The following is a 19,200-nucleotide window of genomic DNA, read 5'->3' as shown; positions in this document are numbered from 1 at the left end:
CATCTCTTAAACAGAACGACAAATTCCTACAGCATCTTCCAAGTTTGAGTGCGAAAGACCGTGTCCGATCTTTGCGAATGAATGTACAGTGGCAAGTTCCAAGAGCCTGCACTAGCTGTGGGCACCAAATGCTCTCCTACATACGACCAACACTGCTGAATTCTTCTGCTGTACAACTGCATTCATATGTTTGTGTTGCAAAATAAATGTTAGTATATAAGTAGCGTAGCCAGGTATTTGTCAGCTACAATGATCTTATATGTGAACCGTCTGTGAGTAGTGGTGACCCAATGTACCTGTTGCACTGTATGCATTGTAAGGGGGCGCAGTCCTCATCAAGCCTAGTACGGCTTTTTGTCTGTGTTTTCCTCCGTATCAGTAATACGGAAATAAATTTTGATTTGATTTTGATCTGAAACTCATCTGATCGCCTGTGGCGCCGACAAGTATCAGTATTCCTTGCCTTCCAATATTCAGGTTGTCTTTTTTTCTGTCTTCCGTGTGTGATAAAAATGCACTAGGGGTTTCAAAACAAAAATTACTTCAATATTCAATCGCGTAACCTACGTCTGCAAGCCTCAGAGATCCATGATCTGTTTTCTCCTGCTTAGTCATCCCGCTTGTGCGTGCCAGATAGACTCGTGGCGGCGATACCTGTATTTTAGTTGGTGATCTTTGCTACCTTACCATAGCTTTGTTTTTAGTATGAGTGGTGTTTTTGTGATCAGGAGCTGCTACTCTATTGATATAAGCGAACTTCAATTTCTCCTGTGTCCCTTTTAAACGGCGGCACCGGCTGACTGACAGCGCTCAACGTGCTCCATATATAGCCACGCGCGCCGCGTCTTTTCCTTTCTTCGCTCCAAGGCAGGCGCGCACATACTCACAGCACTAGCTTCAAAATCACACTATCATTCTCACGCCGGGCGCGCGTCCCCATTGGTCAGGCGCGGAGTGGGGTTTCCCAGAAAATTCTAATTCTTACTCCGGCGCGCTGATAAGAACAGAGTTTTTTCATGAATGTTTTGGGACATTTCCTATTTCTCATCCGCATATCTGATTATTGATCGTTACTTTATATCGGAAGTCTCGTCTGTAAATTTTATTCGTGTGGTGTGAGTGTGCTGTTGTGTGGGTTCGAAGTCTTCCAACTCGCGACTGCTGAGGTCCACCGAAGTGCGAGCCCCTCACTTTGCAGCCACGTGTCTGGAATAGACTTCGCGTGAAGCAGCGATGGTGTCGCTCACCGCCAGCTTCTTGAAGAGGCGCAAGTAGCTTCTGCTACAGAGCCTCTTCATTACTTTATCGTTGTTTGGGTCCCAAGAGCCGAGCGCTCCAACAACGACTGCCTCGATGCTGACCCGCTGGAATTTTCGCAGCAGGTATTGGCGCACGGGTTCGTACTTGGCGACCTTACTCTCCCGGGCCACATCGAAAGCAGTTTTGCGATTGTCAAAGGGGCAAGTAACGTCAATGATGATCGCCGACTCCCCTCGCGCCAGAACGAGGTCTGGCTTGAGGTTAGTCGTTCCCACGGGACGATTCTCGTGGGTGATTGTGAATCGCTTCCCAGCGGCCGCTTTCAGCCGGTTCACGATTTTATTGTGCCGGGCTGTGTAGGCAGCACTCTGACGCATGCAGTGGCAGAGCACGTGGGGGAGGGTTTCCTTGTTGCGCCCGCACGCTCTGCACCGCTGGTCGCTTGCACGTGCCCATGGCCTGGCCCCGTTGAGTGGCAGGTGGTTCAACCTTGCCCTGTGAAGGAAGCGCCAGTCACAGAAACGGGTGAAAAGACCAGAACGCATTAAATGAGAACTGCTGGGATCGGCGGCGACGCACTCCGTCATTTTCCCCTGGTTGGGTTTCTGTTGGACAGAGTGATTTCGTGCGGCCGTGGCGATCGAGCGCAGCTTCTTCACAACCTTCGTTCGGTGCTTCGGCGCCAGAGTCACGTCAGCACAGGTGATGTGGGGCCCATCTTCCTGCATTTCCCACGTAACCTTGAGACGCCGCGACGCCTTTCGCGCCTCCGTCCATACGGACTTAGCTGCGTGGCCCGCGCCCTAAAGTCTCTTTCCGTCTCCCCGCTAAGGTAGGCTGCGACGTCCGCCTCGGTCACTTCTCGGCCTAGTCTCTTGGTGGTGACCTCGGTGACTGTTCGCTTCGCCAGGTCTCGAACCTCTGCGTCTGGAGAAGAAAGGAGCTTAAAAGCGCTGTCGATGCGGCAGATGTCGCTGAGCTCCGCTGCTAGGGAAATTCCCGCCGTGCCTGCTGCTGCGCTGCCGTAGATGTAGTCGTTGGTGGCGGTCGCTGGAAGGTAGAGAGTGCGTTTGATTAGTGGTCGCAGGTCTTCGTCTAGGCGCTCCCACTCTGCCTTCCCCAACAGCCCGCACCGCATGGAGAAGTTGAGCGCTGGGTACACGAATGTTTTGACAGCGTCCAACCTCTGCCACAGGGCGAGCATCAAGGTCAGCAGGCGGTGGCCTACGCTGATCGCGTCGTCGACGGTTGCAGTGTCCGGGAACACGCTGAATCCGTCGGGGCGTCCTAGAAAAGGTTGAGATTCAAAGTCATTAATCGTCGCTATGTCTGTCCCGTTGACCTTGAAGACTGTTGGCCTGGTTTCAACAGGCGTCCGGCCGCTGAGGTGCAGGGTCTTGCATTTTCCGGGGTTGAGTTTAAGTCTCAACCTGGAAGAGAGGGCTGCTACTTTGTCGATTCGGGCTTGAAGTTCTTCCGGGTTGTCGGCCAGCGGGATCAGATCGTCGGCGTAAGCCAGGATGTTGTCCTGTTGCTCGTCTCCTTGAACTTCTCGTAGCACTGGATCGATGACCAGGTTGAAGAGTAGTCCGCTGAGGGGGCAGCCTTGGCGAATTCCGGCAGAGATGTCGATGGACTGCGTTGCTCCGTCCTTTGCCACGATGCGGGTGGTGTTGTCGCGGTACAGGTCGGCTACGATGGCGCAGAAGTCGTCTCCGGCGCCGGCTCCTCGCAGGGCGTCGACGATGGCGTCGTGGGCGACGGAGCCGAAGGCGTTGGCGAAGTCTAGGAAAGCCACGCAGAGCTCCCCACGGCCGGCCCGCACCGCGTCAAGGCGCTCCTGCAGCACGAAATTGTGCTCGAACACGCCGTCGTGCGGCAGGAACCCCTTTTGGCAGCGCGAGGGGGTCTCGTGCTCTCCGAACCAACGCTGCAGCCTGGATGCTAGGCAGCCAGCGTACAGCTTTGTGATCGTCGAGCCGAGGACGATGGGGCGCCAGTTGCCGACGTCTTGCTCCGGTCCCTTCTTGTGAATCAGTATCGTCCGAGACTCCTTCCATTCTTGGGGCACTCTCTTGAACTTGATGCAGGTGTTGAAGACTGCGTTCAAGAACTTGGCTTCCGGGTCGGTGGCTTTCCAGTGCTGGTAGGTGACGCGGTCGTCTCGGGGGCGCTGTTCTCGCACTTGCGGAGCTTCCGGAGGACTTCTGTAAATTCGTCGAGGGGGAATTCCGCCGGTTCGATGTAGCTGGTCTTGTCGAGCAGGATGGTCGTGTCGACTTCCTTGGGTCCCCACGTGGCCGTAAAATGATCTTGTATGTCTTGCAGTGGGACCGGGCAGAGCGAAGATTCGCCTTCCACGATCAGGCGTACTGCTCGGCGGCGATTCCTGCGGTAGAGCCCCTGGATCTGCTGAGCGTTTTCGGGGTTTACCGGTTGGCGCGGCTTACCCCCGGCCGGAGCCGTCGGCAGCTTTACCTCCTTCGCAACCTCCGCGATGGCCTCCTGCAAAACTGAGAGGAAGTCATCCCAACCCTCATCAGAAACAGGCCCCCGCAGCAAATTCCGGAGGCGCCTGGCGTGCTCGGCGAGAACTCCGTTGTCCTCGGTCAGGTTTGCCAGGAGGTCGGTGTTCGCTTCGTCCCCGGCGCCGTCGTTATCGTCGTCAGTCCGCCTTGCCGCAGGGTCGGTGGTTTCCTCGTCTTCGTGGCCGCCATCGTCCTCTTCTTGTTGCTGTGTTGGGCTCTCCTCTTGGTCCGAGAGAGTTGGGATCGGTGACTCTTCCCGGGCGGATGCTTCGCCTTGTGTGGAAATGATGACGTCAGGCTCCATGGGTGACGGGGCGATGTCCGTTGCTGGTGTGGGGCTCAGTGGGTCGACGGCTGCTTCGAAGTTACCTGGAGAAAAAGAGTGCGTTAATGACGGCGACGGGGGCTGTCTGCTTGGTGGAGACGAGTCTGTGGGCTCCGTTTCCGGGAGGGAGTCTTGAGATGGGGTCGGCGAGCGGCGCGTCCTCGGGCGAGTCGCTGTCGACGGCCCGGGACGGGGCGGCAGAGCCTCGGAAGCCGCTTTCTTGCGGTGCCACGAGTGGTGATTGTGCAATCCCTTTTTTGAGGTAAAAGGCATTGCACACTCAGAGCACTTGTGGCGATGGTCCACAGGCGCGGTTTCCTCGAACCACCCCTACAGCGAGGCATCCGTGCACAGTCGGACGGGGGCCAGTATCCTTCTTGCACAAGGTGCAGAAGTATATGACCTTGTCGACGCGCACGCCATGGTCGCTTTCCCGTTGTCTAATGAGGGACTGCCGCCTGGACGTCCACGGGACCGGGGCATACGCGGTAGCGCATCCCTTCTCGGTGCATCGGAACGTGCGCGCCAGCGGAAAACACACCGTGAGCGTGTTTCCCTCGAGGCGCGGCTGCGATCCGGGTCGATTTGGGCTGGAGGAGGTGCTCGACGCTGGCGATGCCATCCTGTGAAAGCAAGAACGAGAGAAGCTGTCCGGGCGTTTAGCTGCAAAGACGGATGTCCCTCAGAGCGCGCAAACGGCGACGCAGGTCCCGAACACGTGGCTTCCTTCCCACCTAGTAACAGGCAGTCCCCGGTGGCAGAGCAAGAAGGAGGGAAACAAGGGTGGTGGTTAGAGATAGAAAGAGCAAGCAATCAAGCCGCGTGTTAAGACAAGCTTATCAGAACGTGCCAGCAGCGAGCGAGCGAAACAAGAAAGAGCGAGAGAATGCAGAAAGTGAGAGCCCCGCAGGCCAGCAAGCCACGAGAGATAAAAAGTAGCCTGGGGGCACGCCACGAGAGGGAGAGAACAAAACTAGTGGAAAGGAGACTGCTAAATTACATGCACGCTTCTCGTCGTGACGACGAGCAAAAAAAAACTTAGAGGAAAAATACAAACATTTTCATGCACACTTGTTCATGCAACAATTGGGCATGCAGGATGATTCGCCCAGGCAGCAGGAACCGTGTCGCCAGGTGAGGGCCACGCTCGCAGAGAACCAACGGGCAGCGGTTCACCAGCGGGCCTAGTTAGGGCAAAGCCACCGGCAGCGTCTGAAAACAAAGTCACAAAAACACACAAAAAACACAAAAACAGTAAAACAGTTCGCAGCACGGAAGACGGAATCGCAAAATGCAGCAAGACGTGCCCCCAGCACTACACTTTGATCTTAGCCAAAAGGCCGAGAAGCGATGTCAGTGCACGTTAAAGATCCCCAGGTGGTCGAAATTATTCCGGAGCCCTCCACTACGGCACCCCTTTCTTCCTTTCTTCTTTCACTCCCTCCCTTATCCCTTCCCTTACGGCGCGGTTCAGGTGTCCAACGATATATGAGACAGATACTGCGCCATTTCCTTTCCCCAAAAACCAATTAATAATAATAATACCCGGCGCGCGAGCGAAGTCTAGAAGGCTTCACTTAGCACACTCAAGGCTACGCTCTCTCTGTTGACATTGAGTAACATTTGCACCAAACTTCTCAAATCACCGACTGCGCGTGAGGACGTGATTCCTCTGGTGCCGCGCCAGCGAGTGAAGTGGAGAGGAGCAACACGCACAATGCTAGGCACTCGCCGGGGTTCTTTTCTCCCATTTTCCAGAATTCTTTATGACACGCACTGGCGAGGTTGCTTCCGCGCCGTGCCGGTCTCCCGAATGAGGGCCGAATTTTGTGACAGTCGGGGTGTCGACTAAATCCCTTCTGATCGGCTCCAGTGAGAGGGTAATGAACAATACACCGTCCAGGACCACGAGTGTGACTAACGTTCTTTCTCCATTTCCTCCCACAGTGGCCTTGTGCCTTCCTCTGAAAATAAAGGACTTTCAATCAGTCCATTGTGACCATTCGTACGACGCGACTACTGAAAATTGCCACTCCCAGACCTATGGGGAGAAACGTGGAGGGTAACGAGAATTTTTATTATTGAACGAATTTTTTTCAAGCGAGCAACGTTATAGTTCGAAATTGATGGCTGTCAACATCGAACGTGATCTCTGTTTAAATTTTCTCGTCTGTATAGAATGTTTTCTGTATAGAATGCCGAAGAATCGTTTTGACAGTTGAAAGCTTCAAAAACGCATGCTTTCAAAGGCGGAACCTCGCGATGGCCTAAAGAGCAGCCAGCTTAGCGTTACCGTCCTTCTATGCACGAGCATAGGCGCCGTGCATCTTCGGGAAGAGTAGCAAGGCACAGTGCTGTGCATGCTACGCTCTCATGCGCACCACACCGAGGGGCTGGGCGACGCGCACCTTTTGTTTTCGACAACTGCGCCACTATTTAGAGGCGGTATGGAGATGACAGGCGTCTTGTTTGCCGAGTGGCTTGAAAAAAGTAGGAACGTCCTGTCCGCGCTCGACAACTGCGCGGAACACCACAAGCTGCCTTCTCCGACAGTGGTGGCCACGCTCTTCAGCCACCGAACGCGACGAGCCAGATCTGCCAATTCACAGTGGCATAATTTAAGTGACCGAGGTGTCCTGTCGGTGCCGCTTGACCTGACAGCAATTGCCTGGCTAGGTGGTGACGTCCCAGTTCGTGTAACTTTGTTCCCCGCCGTTGAAGAAATTCGCGTTGGTAGAAATTACTGCGTAGTGATCAAGAATTGCTTCCGTAAGACAGAGTTTATAATCCGTCAACGATAGGGGATGCTGTCGAACATCGCACTGTCGGACGCGTGTATAGATTTGTGGTAAGGCGTCATCGATGCACAGCTAGACCGACCTGATGTTGCCGGTGATAACGCCTTCATCAGAGAGCCATTCAGTGGCGAAAATGTTACTACGTTATAACTGAGAACACTGCCCGACTGCCAGGAGAATGATGCAGGCGATAACGAGGAGGTCGACCAACCACCAGCTGACATTAAGGCTTCCGCCGCGATTAGTTGTATCGTCTCCTTAAAGCAGCATATTGGTAGCGGCGCTATAGGCGAGGGGTATGCGACTGCTCTGGAGAGCTTGGAAAACAGCATAATGAGGTGTATTTTGAATAAACAGACGCCCATAACTGATTTGAAAGGTCTGACTTCTTTTGACTCTAACATGTGAAGTCCACTTACTATGAACTTCGTATATAAGGAACGCAATCCGCGCGACAGTCAGGCTCGTTATAAGTGTGCTCTACTGTATTGATCCATAGAAAGTAAATAATGTATGCCTTACTGTACAATTCAGCTCAACAGATCGCACCACCGTATTCCTCACAGGTTTAAAATAAAAATCTGTACAACCTAAAAAAATCACTCTCAATAAAGCTAGTCAAAAGGAAAGCAACCACTCAACATACCCGAGCCGATATCCTGTGCGCACAACAGGCAGTGCTCTATATTAAGCAGACTGGATTGCCTATAAGAAACATACGTCAAGAAAGGGTAAAGCGCTCTGTCCTAAATTCTCTTGATGGGGAAGCGACCCTTTTCGGTTTGAAGTTGTGTTGCTGAATAACATTCACTTTCAGATGGTTAATAACGCGGATAGGCAGAACGGATGCAGAAGCGTGGAGGATGGGAACACTAAACTCCTTTCGTGATCTTTCATGAATGGACCGCTGTGGGCCCTAATACATCCTTGGGGACGAATGGAAAGGAAGGCAAATATAAAAAAGGCTTGGGCGCAGATCAGAGTTACTCCAAGTAATGAATTACTAGAAGAGACCCAATTATGCCCCAGGTCTAAGCGTTCGGTCTTTTCATTACCAGCGGTTTGCATTCACATGGCGGGCAGAAAAAAACTAACAAAAGCAGCAAACAGCGCTGTAAGGCACCGCAACACCGCCGCTCGGCGAGTGCTGTCGAATGCAACTTGAACGATTGTCAGTTGTTCGAAGTTTTATATAAAACAACCTTTTACAATATACTCCCAAATATAAAGAAAATTTGTTTAGGGTTAATAGATTTCAGGGCCCCTTAAGCTCCATTTAACGGCAGTTTTGGAACGCACGAACGGAGTAATGCGTGGTCAGAAACCATCGTTCTGACCGGCGTGCGCAAATTTTGGACCCCATAACTTCGGTCATTGTCATTAATAGGGTGCGCAGGTGGAGATAATTCGCAGTTTCGTACTTTAACACAACTTTCTTGCGGGCTAGTTGGTTCATTTCTCCAAAGGTTAAGAGTGAACTTCTGCATTCGATTTCTGAATAAAATGTAGGCACCCTGCGCCTCTGGATTTGTATTAGTTTCGTGGCCTCTTGTATTCTTCACATTAACGCAGGCCGATTTTTGCTCGTCATGCTCTCAGTAATTGCGGAATTGTTTGATGGCATCTGGTGTTTAGTTTTGTGCGTTTAAGTATTTGGCTGGTAGCTAACATGCTTGTCTACAACATTTGAAGGCCTAATTGCCTCGCTGTGACTCTCAGGAAGAAGCCAGTAAAAAACTCGTTTCCGAAGAAAATTTTACATGAATTATTGAAAGATGTACAGAGTGCTTGAAATTATTCGTTACAAATCTGTCTTTCAAAAACCTTCAGAAAAACTTTGGTGCGGTATGTGCAGGCGGATTGAAGAGAAAGGTTTCCATAAATTACATGATAGACTGTAATTAAAGCGAGGAGACTGTCAGAAATTAATTAGTCGTCTTTTTAACTTTTTGGCTTCACCACGCAGGTCTGTATTGAGAAACTGAAAGTCGTCAACATTAAAGGCAGGTTCAGTTTTAAAAATCTCCGAAACGGTAATTGGTCGACGCCTATGCAAACATATGCCGGGTTTTCCACGGTGCGCATTGAATGAATGGTGCTGCTCTAGTACCATTGAATGAATGGCGCTGAGAATCGTCTTTGCTACAGTTTCTTATATGAAAGTGATGAGGTACTACAAGCCATTTTGGAGTTAATAAATAACCCTAAAATATTGGCATTTGAGGTGCTTCGTGATGCCTTATACAACGAAAAACAATAACTGCGGTTCATCAACTACTGATCCGGAATTCCCGGGTTCGAACCCGACCGCTGCGGCTGGGTTTTTATGGAGGAAAAACGCTAAGGCGCCCGTGTACTGTGCGATGTCAGTGCACGTTAAAGATCCCCAGGCGGTCGAAATTATTCCGGAGCCCTCCACTACGGAACCTATTATCCTTTCTTCTTTCACTCCACCCTTTATCCCTTCCCTTACAGTGCGGTTCAGGTGTCCAACGATATATGAGACAGATACTGCGCCATTTCCTTTCCCCAAAAACCAATTATTATTATTATTATTATTATTATTATTATTATTATTATTATTATTATTATTATTATTATTATTCATCGACCAATGCTTTACGCAAAGAGCAGTGTCGAGTTCAGATCCTGCATTTGACTTTGAAACGAATCTTCGATGCTCGCGCTATATTGATTTAAATTTCTTATTGTTTGCGATCATATTTATAAAAATACAATGTCGCACTGAACATTCAGAACATCCGCACTCAGTTTGGCTAGGTATTGTGTAAGTTCTTACCTTTTTTTCCTTCGCTCTTTCCCGTCATATCACAGGACTTCAAATTTTCAGAGGGTCGAGAGATTTCCGTGGACGCGGCAACAAAATAAAGGCGGACTTCACGTCGGTGCAAGTGTAGTATTCATGGACACCAATTTTATTTCTCAGGCAACTCTAAAATATTTTAACTTAATGGTGTGTAAATATTGAAGGTAATGGTCCACTCTTAAATAAATAAATAATTCGTTTTTGGTGGAAAGGAAATGGCGCAGTATCTGTCTCATATATCGTTGGACACCTGAACCGCGCCGTAAGGGAAGGGATAAAGGAGGGATATGTATAAAAATTTACCTTTTAAATTTTGCCCATCGCTCGTACCGAGTATTTAAGACTGCCATAGAAAAGCAATGAGGAACGTTTTTAACGAGAGAAAAAACGTTGATGAGAAAAAGACAGAAACCTGCCGAGGAGAGATTCATGGGAATATTGATTGCTATAGCGAAATCCTGTGTGATATATGATGACAGTGAATTTTTATGCCGCAAGGGCATGTGCGGCCAGAGAGCGCCATGGAACAAGGTGTTTTCGTTTGCTCAAGGGAGGGTCAAGCACCCATTTCCCAGGCATTTCACCCTATTTAAGGCGAGTACCAGGCCAGGAGAAGCTTGTACTTATCTTATCACCTGTGGGTACCCGGCGGCACTGGGGATCGAACTCCGCACCTCCCGCATGCGAGGCGGATCCTCAACCACACGGCCACCACTGCGGACTCTTACGCGGTGCATGAAAACATTGCTTTCGTGTAAACTTCTCACTGAAAAATGGGATGGTCTCGAATTTCTGAACACGAAAATGAACTATGCATTCCTGAAAAAATAAATGCTGGTTATAGACGTCTAATGCGGATGATCCGCGTTGTACGGTCCATAGCGCGTTTTTACAGTTGTTCCTTGAATGCTGCTGTACGCATGAGTGCGAGGTGATAATAATAATAATAATAATAATAATAATAATAATAATAATAATAATAATAATAATAATTGGTTTTGGGGGGAAAGGAAATGGCGCAGTATCTGTCTCATATATCGTTAGACACCTGAACCGCGCCGTAAGGGAATAAGGGAAGGGTAAAGGAGGGAGTGAAAGAAGAAAGGAAGAGAGAGGTGCCGTAGTGGAGGGCTCCGGAATAATTTCGACCACCTGGGGATCTTTAACGTGCACTGACATCGCACAGCACACGGGCGCCTTAGCGTTTTTCCTCCATAAAAACGCAGCCGCCGCGGTCGGGTTCGAACCCGGGAACTCCGGATCAGTAGTCGAGCGCCCTAACCACTGAGCCACCGCGGCGGGGCGAGTGATGGTGTTTCTGTTTTGGGAGAGACAGAACGAGCGCTTTCGTGTGTTAGAAATGTGCTCGTGCACTTGAGCATCTTGTCTTTAGGCACCTTACCGGTCAGCGTCCAGATAGCAATCGTCCTGTTTGACGCACGTGACGTTTCTGGCTCTGGCCTTCCGGATACTTGCAGCTTTCAGAGCACAACGCTGCGTTTCGGCCGCATACATGGCGCCAAACGTAGTAAGCAGCGCAAGAGGCAGGGCCGAGAAAGGAACGGCACGACACAGTGTATGCCTATTTTGCGCTATAGTCATGATTGAGCAAGAAACTAGCTCAATTAAATAATAATTGCTGCATGAATGGACCTCCCGCAGCATGACTGTCGTACTACGTCACCGCTGCTGGCGTTATCATTACGGCTACAGCAGGTGCTAACTGCGCAGGCGCGTAGATGCTGCGAGAGCCAGTGATTTCGAAGAGTTATCTAGAATGGCCTGATAACGACTAAGTGAGCACGAGTCACAGGCAAGGGGTGGCTACGTTATCCCGCACGCTCATTGGTCACGGCGGCAACTACCGCTTCTAACCGGGGTCCAGGAACCTTCGCAGACACCCCTAGATGTGTTAAAGACTCTTGACCTAACCAATGATTTAAAATGCAGTCCAAACGTACGTGGACCAACCGCTCCTTTAGCCCAGGCCGCTAAGTGCTCACCAGACAGTGACCTTGCTTTTACTTCATGGACATGTGGCGTAAGCCGTTCACATTGGCGGAGCGCAGGACCGCCGGAAATGTCACGCTTCGAGATGGATCCCCTCAAACGCTTGAAGCTCCTCGCCAACATGCTCACTTCCTCGACGGGCGATTCGATTTTCAGAGCGTTCGTATTTTTGGCGAGGGCACCTCGCTTGACGTTCATCTTGGCTGGAAAACCTATGCTAAAAGGGGCTGGAAACAGCGTCGCCATCAGAGTTGTTCTTTCAGCACCAAACAAGCTGGGTGACCTTTGCCGTAAACCAGCTTTGTTGACTGAAAGAATGAAGTAGTTTACGAAATTCCGCTAACCCGTGGCCGCACGTACGTCGGTCAGATGGGCCGTTGCCCCAGTGACCGGCTGCCGGAACACGCAACTTTAATAAGCTCGGACTAGAAGAGGTAGCAGTTTGCCATTACACTGCAAGAATTGCAAGAGCCGTAGACTAAATCTGCACGAAACGCGCGTTTTACGAAGATGTGACTAGAAAACAGAGGGAGAAATTTTCGAGGCATTCATCATCGACAAAAGGGGAGAGGCGCCCGTCAGCCCTCCATCGATTGCACTTCTTAAGAAGGAACTGTCATATCTAAAGATCTTTAGTTTGCGTTCCCAGATTTGTGTTCAGTCCTTTTAAATTTTCTTTTTGTTTCACTTGCTGCTCGATCACGTGGTGTTTTATCACTCCTTCCTTCGACGGTGAATATTTATCGCACGCGCAAATAAAACCGTTTTCAGTGGGTAGTGTCAACGCTTGTGTTGGTCTTTCTTCTGTCATGCATGCGTTATTTCGCTGCATATTTCCTCTTCTGTGATGAAGCAACAAGTCGAAATCCCAACCCTTCATCATTTGGGCAGGTAGTTTTTGTATTGTTTCCGCCTTTTCTCCACATTCTTTCTCTGGCTAGCGTACGAGACAAGACATACAGCAAGATAACTCTTGCAAACCCCGCGACTGTTTTTCTTTCTGGATGCCGCCTTTGGGTGGTAGTACAAATGACCGCCAACAGGAGTATGTGGGACACGCAGACGTTTTCTTTTAGAAGAATGAGTACCAGGGCTTCGGTGACACCCCTGACACGTTGCGAGCGTGCTTCTTGTTGTCACTGGGGGCTAACCTCTGCGTTCTTCGTGTCCGACCTCCATACAAACGCTGAAGAAGGCTACGGGATTAGCCATTCTTTTGAAGGTAGGCGATCTTGGTAGATTTCTTCTTTTGTATCTTGCTTTGCAAGGAGCAGGTGCTCTTCTCCCTCGTCATTACAGCTGAGACGATGGAAGCCTTGTGGGTTGTTGGGTGATTGCAATCTAAGTGTAGGCAGCGTCCGCTTTGTGTTGCGTTTTCATGCGCACAAAACTCCAGGTCTTCGCATCTTTTAGCTGCACGTTAAGGAGCGTTAAGAAGATGCCGTTCTCTTGTTAGATTGTGAACTTCATCTCTGGTCAGAAGTGGTGAAGTTAACAATGAATGGTGTAGTGACTGCAGGTTTGTAGATTTTCGAAAGTCCGCAAAAGGCCGGTGTTGGATGGTTCCTGAAGGACGCTGACCGAGGCCGTTTAGCACTTAAAGATTTCTACCAGAAGCCACTTGCAGGCATTACCTTCATTCAAAGAGACTATTTACGCCTGATCTTCAGGAATGGTTCACTGCTGCCTTTTGCGAAATTCAGAAAGTGCTACTATGCTCGCCATCTCTGATATTGCTTTATCCTCGGCATGAGAGGGAGCCCCCTTTAACCAGTAAGGTCGCTATCGCTATTACTTTTTCTGCAGCGTACTTAAAACGCGATTTGTTCGTCCTCCGCACCGGTATTTAAAATAAATAATTATAATCAGTAGTCACACCTTGTGGAACCTTTTGAAGAATAATATTTTTGTTGCTTCTTCACAAAATAATGTGTTACATGCTTGAAGATGAAATAGAAATTGATGTAAGAAAATCAGTATTGCTCGACCTTTCTTAGCAGTGGCTGCATTCACGTGTGTTGTTATAATCGGAACAGATTTACAGCTTGCTTCTAACTCACTCTCTATTTTTGCCACCAGAGGGTGTAGGCAGTGTCTCTATATAACAACTCTGTGAAATTGGTAAAAAAAGTTGAATGCGTACAATGAGCATAAGCGTAAATGTGCTTAACATCTTCATAAAAACTCGTGTAATGCATCGTACGATGCATACAAAAGAGAATATCGCTGTTATTCAATTCGCAGCCGTGCTCAGAAGCTGGAAATATAGTTCCAGGCTGTTGATTCCGGTAACTGTGCGCACAATTCAGGCTGGAGTAGATCAGGCGAGACATTTAGAGGATTCAGCGCAGAGAAGGCGAGACATTTAGAGGATTCAGCACAGAGATGAAGTCCGTACTCAAAGCCAAATAAATTACGAGGTACGTGGACGCTCACCGATCTCCAATGCACGGTGTGCTTGCGCCGTCGAACTGGTAGCACTTGAGGTGCCTTTACTGGGGACCTCACTGTTGAAGTCTCAGTGCGCGTAGTGTGGGCCAGAGGGACGGCCGAACATCAGTGGCATGGGCGGGCATGCTGCACGCGTGGATTTGTCTGCCATCCCATATTCGACCTCAGGACGCACTCCGTCTCTGGCAGGCCTGGCCGTTTTTTTTTTTTTCAGAGCAAACCCTGAGGACTACACAGTCTCGAGGAGGAAGAAGACACACTAACCTCCACAGACCTCTTCATTTCTGGCTCAAGGCTTGAGCCTAATAAATGCACCATTGAAGACGCATTAAAAAAAGCTCTTCACTCTAGAATGGTCAGACATGGAGAGGTAAAGATGCTTATGCTATAAAAATTTCTTGATATAACATCCAGATGAAGATATGCATTGTGACACACATTTTCTCTGTGGCACTGCCTTTGCAGCTGCTAATGGCGAATGTGCGCGTGCAGGAAAGAGGCGGAACACGAAGCGGGACGAGTGCTTTTATTATCGGCTGTACGTCCAATGTAAGTATACGCAATGCGTGCGCTGCACTCAAAGTTCTCCGCGTTCTTGTCTCATTGGCCCTGTATACAACACCAATCGATTTTCGCACCACGGCCTTATAAACTGAAACGTCCCAGAATGCACCTCTCGTCTACATTCTAGTCGTGACCACGACATTTATTGTTCTCGCACTGTGGCGCTGTACATTTTCTTGTACATTTAGTTTTGCACTTTCGACGCCTCATTTATATGTAACATATTTACTTTTGTTTCTATTCGCAGTAAAGTCAAGCAAACTGTGTCAGAAAACTGCGGCGAATCCGAGGCGGAACAAGATAAACCTGCTGTCGGAACATGAAGCTGCGCTTCTTTGAAAGTTTCCGAATATGTTGGTGCCAATTGCATTGCATAAGATATTAAGAATATATTATGTTTTAAGCGAAAACTGGTAAGTGCAACCAGGGACTGTGGTCCTTGCGCAGAAAGGGTACACACGTGTCGGCTCTGTAATCTTGGCTCCACTGCAAAGGTAATTCGTCGTGCAGTATAGCGCACTGTCTTTTTCTCTGCGTACTGTGACTGGAATAAACCCCCAGGGCACGGCATAAGCCGACCAAGTGCCCTGGGCGGAAGAATAAGAGGCGCGGGAAGAGCGCGGAGGAGCGAGCGCGCGCAGACGAAGATAGAGATTGGGGGCCGGCGGCGGGGTTCCTTTGGCTCTGTCCGACTTGGTGTGCTTTTTATTGGGCGGGACCGTCGTCCCGTTGCGTATTTTGGTAGCAGCGGTGGGATGGCGCTCACCCGCGCTCGGAAACCTAGGCGGTGTGGGACGTTCTTCGGCGACTGCAGGCGCCTTCACCCAGCTCACAAACTTTGAAGCAAACGAACAGTTTGACCGCTTTCTTTCCCCGAGCCCGCGTTGCGTCACTCCAGGCAAACATGAATCAAATGCCAATATGCCGTTTCCATCCGAAGAAGAATGGCGCGATCACAAGTTCCGAGGTGTGTTGGTCCAGACAGCATGCATGGATGCGACCTCGTCTGCCACGGTAAACCTGGAAGAGGGCAAGCCTGGAGATGCGCCTCCAGAAGCGAACAAGGAGCATCAGGAGCAGATAGAATAGGCGGAGCCCAATACTGCCGTCGAAGCAGAAAAGCTGGCTAAGCTTGAGGTGAACGGCTTAATGGAACCACGCTATGAAGGCGAGCAGGAGCCCTCACCATTGGCGTACGTAGAAGAACCACCTACAAGCAGCTCCGCCATCTACCTGGACAGTTTTATATCAAACAGGACCTCACCGCCATCACCGCGTGGTAATGCCTACCGCAAATCAAGCTGTGCTCCTGAGAACCTTCGTCCCGAATGCCGAGTGGCTCATCTGGAAGCGCTCGATGCCTTTCTCAAGGAGTGCAGCGCCACTAGGAGTATCCCGAGGAGAGCAGCGCGAAACGTCGACGCCCCGCTGCACTGGAGTCTACGGCCGTTGCCATTGGACGGCATCACTTGAGGCTGCCGTGCTTTCCGGCTGGCCTCTCTGGACTCGAACAACCTGGACCATCGCACTGCGTCGCGCAAGACTTTCTTTCTTGTCCGCCCCCCCCCCCCCCCCCCAATGGAAAGTTGTTAGGAGACTAAATGCCCAGGGCACGGCGTAAGCCGACCAAGTGCCCTGGGCGGAAGAAGAGGAGGCACGGGGAGCACGCGGAGGACCGAGCGCGCGCAGACGAAGATAAAGATTGGGGGCCGCTTTTTATTTTGCGGGACCGTCGTCACGTTGCAGTACTAATCTGTTTCCCACCACTGAAGAAGCCCCAAATAACGAACAATAAATTAGGCCGCTAAGCGCTTTGCCAGTTACTACAGTAACTGCTGCTTATGAACGCGTACTTGCATGAAAAAAGTGCGAACCCCCGTTAAGGAGCCCATGTCTGGACGGAAGTACATTCCACGTGGGTAAGAAATATGCGCAGCTGCAACGAATATCGAGTAAACTACTTGATGCGACTTCTGTTTATAACATATTCGATCTCCGTGACGAGTTCCTCAAAAGCTTTCAGTCGTCTAGTACAGCTGCCGCCCTAAATGGCCAAGGCATCCTCACACTCTCACAGCTCCTCAGCCTTGCACTAGGCGTAATCAGCCATGCGTCTTTCTATATGCGAAGGGACATTCAAGTCACGTGATGAGATTGACGGCTTAAAAAACAAACATGCAAATGTGCGGGTGTTTCTTACAAGTAGTTCCGTTCCGAGCATAAAAACTGACAGTTTTTTGCGTATACTTGCGCCAAATCTGAATTTGGTGCGCTCGCACTTCGGTTCTGGTGTTGTGACCCATTGTTACGAAAGGAAGCTTTTTAGTTTAGTGATAATCGGTTAGTGTCCGTATGTGGTGACATGGTCATTCTCTACTTTACTTTCATAGATCCCTGGCAGTTCTCATATTAAACTGGAGCAGTTGTGCAGCGGTTAAGCGATGCGCCACTGTCCTGCGAAGGCAGGTGGTACCGTTAATTTGGCGTCTGAGACCCAGGTTGCCCTTCCGAAACGACCTCTCACGTCCAATAATTGGTTGAACTGCCACCTGCCACGGCGGGCAGTAAATATGTATGTGGGATTCTTAATGTGTGTACACACATGCACACACATCTGTCAAGTTGCACACAACATGGTGGGCCGATGGGCTGCCTCGCGCTAAACATGGAGGCTTCCGACATCGGGTTTCTGCGAGAATGCGGGTAGTAGTGCTTGCGCACTAAAACAAATCCGTACAGGAAACCTTCTTTGTTTCTAGCACAACACCTCTAAAGTAGCACTCATGCCCAAATAAATCTAGTGCAAGGTGTCCCTCATGCCCGTATTCTACATATGCGTTATGTCCTGCTTTTGCATTCCCGCCGTTTAGCCCATTTCTGAGATTCCGAGGAAAGCCTGTCAAGGAAAAGGAAGAATTTCTGTGCCGAAATTATCTGGCCTTCCAGCCACACTGCGGATGGGTTCTTTCGCTTTCATTTCCTTGCTCTAATCTTTGGGCGCATTTCATTTAAAGTTTCACCCCGGTTTCAAGCTGTTATGTAGACAGCTGGGTACAAATGTTGCGTGTGATGAAGAAAAAAGCAAAAATAACACAAGAAGATAAAGTGAAAGGGAGGCGTCGGGACTCCTTGTTGTCGTCAGCAGCGTTTCAAGCGACGCTCCCGAGAGACCAGAAAATTGTGCAAACTCGGCTGGAGTGCTCCTGCAGTTCCAAGACGACGGCTGATGCAAACCCGAGCCTTGCCTATATGTACGGCCGAGAAGGCTGCGAAAGAAAAAAAAAAGTAACGAACGCAGGAAGATAATCTTTTCAAAGCATACTTTTTCTTAAAGGTGCCTCTGCTTAAGCGCACGAGAAAAAAATCTATCACCATGGTTGTTTTGCGCACGCAGAAAAGAAAAAAAATCATGGCATAAAGCTTATGATTGCTTTCTTTCGAGCGCGTGCATCCCGGTGGCAGGAAGCACAAAAGTTGAGGGTAGGAGGCGGAGAAATGCCGAATTTACTCGAACGTAAGCACACAGGAGTCCAACAGGCAGGCTTTTTTGTGAGGCCATAGGCGTCAGGTGGTCAGGCCCCCCGATACGTGCTGCACTTTTCAGAAAAACTGGGGGTGGTTTAGGTTTGGTTAAACCTGGAGTGACGCGATAGCTACAGCTGGCCGAGTGGAACTCAGTCACGCGACCAACCACGTGACAAACCAAGTGATCAGCCACGGCGCCGAGCCGCCGACAGCTGCTCCGCACCACGTGACCAACCACGTGACAGCGTGGCGGCGCCACCACGCTGAAAGCTCTAAATGCTACCGTAATGTAGCTATCGCTACAATAGTTCCAGCAACGAGCGAGCAGTGTAGGGCGTGGTGAAGGGCACATGGACGTCTGTGTTTCTCTTGGAACGTCAGGCAAGTAAAAATGTACCATGTTATAGCAGTGCGGAAAACGATCACAAAAGAAAACTAGATATGCATGAGCGCTGACATTCAACTCAACTTCATTACACACTGGCATAAGTTTATACCTTCCCTCTCAAGACAAGGCTAAAAAAACGAACTTATTAGCACTGATCAAGACCTATAGCTCCACAAATGCATCCTCCAAAGATCATATTTCGCGCTTGTCAACTGATAATGACGGTTTGCTGAAAGAGGTGCCTTAGGGCAGTCGTGGGTCTTGATCAGTGTTGATAAGTTAAGTTTTTGTAAATTTGTCTCGGCAGGAGACGTGTAAATGTATGCAAGTGTGTAATAAAAGTTAGTTTAGAGACAGAGCTCGTGTTGTTTTGTTCTCTCTTTGTCCTCGTTTTACACGTTGTTGTACTGTGGATTTCAATCAACTTGCCAAACTTTCTGTCCTCCTAAACTTGAACGAATGCAGGCGCTGTCACACAAAGCTGCTCCCCATCGCCAAGTGACAAGAGGCTTAGATACCGTCAC

General features: G+C 49.7%; 1 pseudogene; it reads right to left on the bottom strand.

Annotated features, from left to right (window-relative positions):
* Nucleotides 1-1,187: 1,187 nt before the first annotated feature.
* LOC144094975 (uncharacterized) lies at nucleotides 1,188-2,464 on the bottom strand (annotated as a pseudogene).
* Nucleotides 2,465-19,200: the final 16,736 nt, after the last annotated feature.

This window comes from Amblyomma americanum, chromosome 6 (genome assembly GCF_052857255.1).
Source record: "Amblyomma americanum isolate KBUSLIRL-KWMA chromosome 6, ASM5285725v1, whole genome shotgun sequence".
In the NCBI taxonomy this organism is placed as follows: domain Eukaryota; kingdom Metazoa; phylum Arthropoda; class Arachnida; order Ixodida; family Ixodidae; genus Amblyomma; species Amblyomma americanum.
This window is presented reverse-complemented; position numbering and strand designations above follow the sequence as displayed.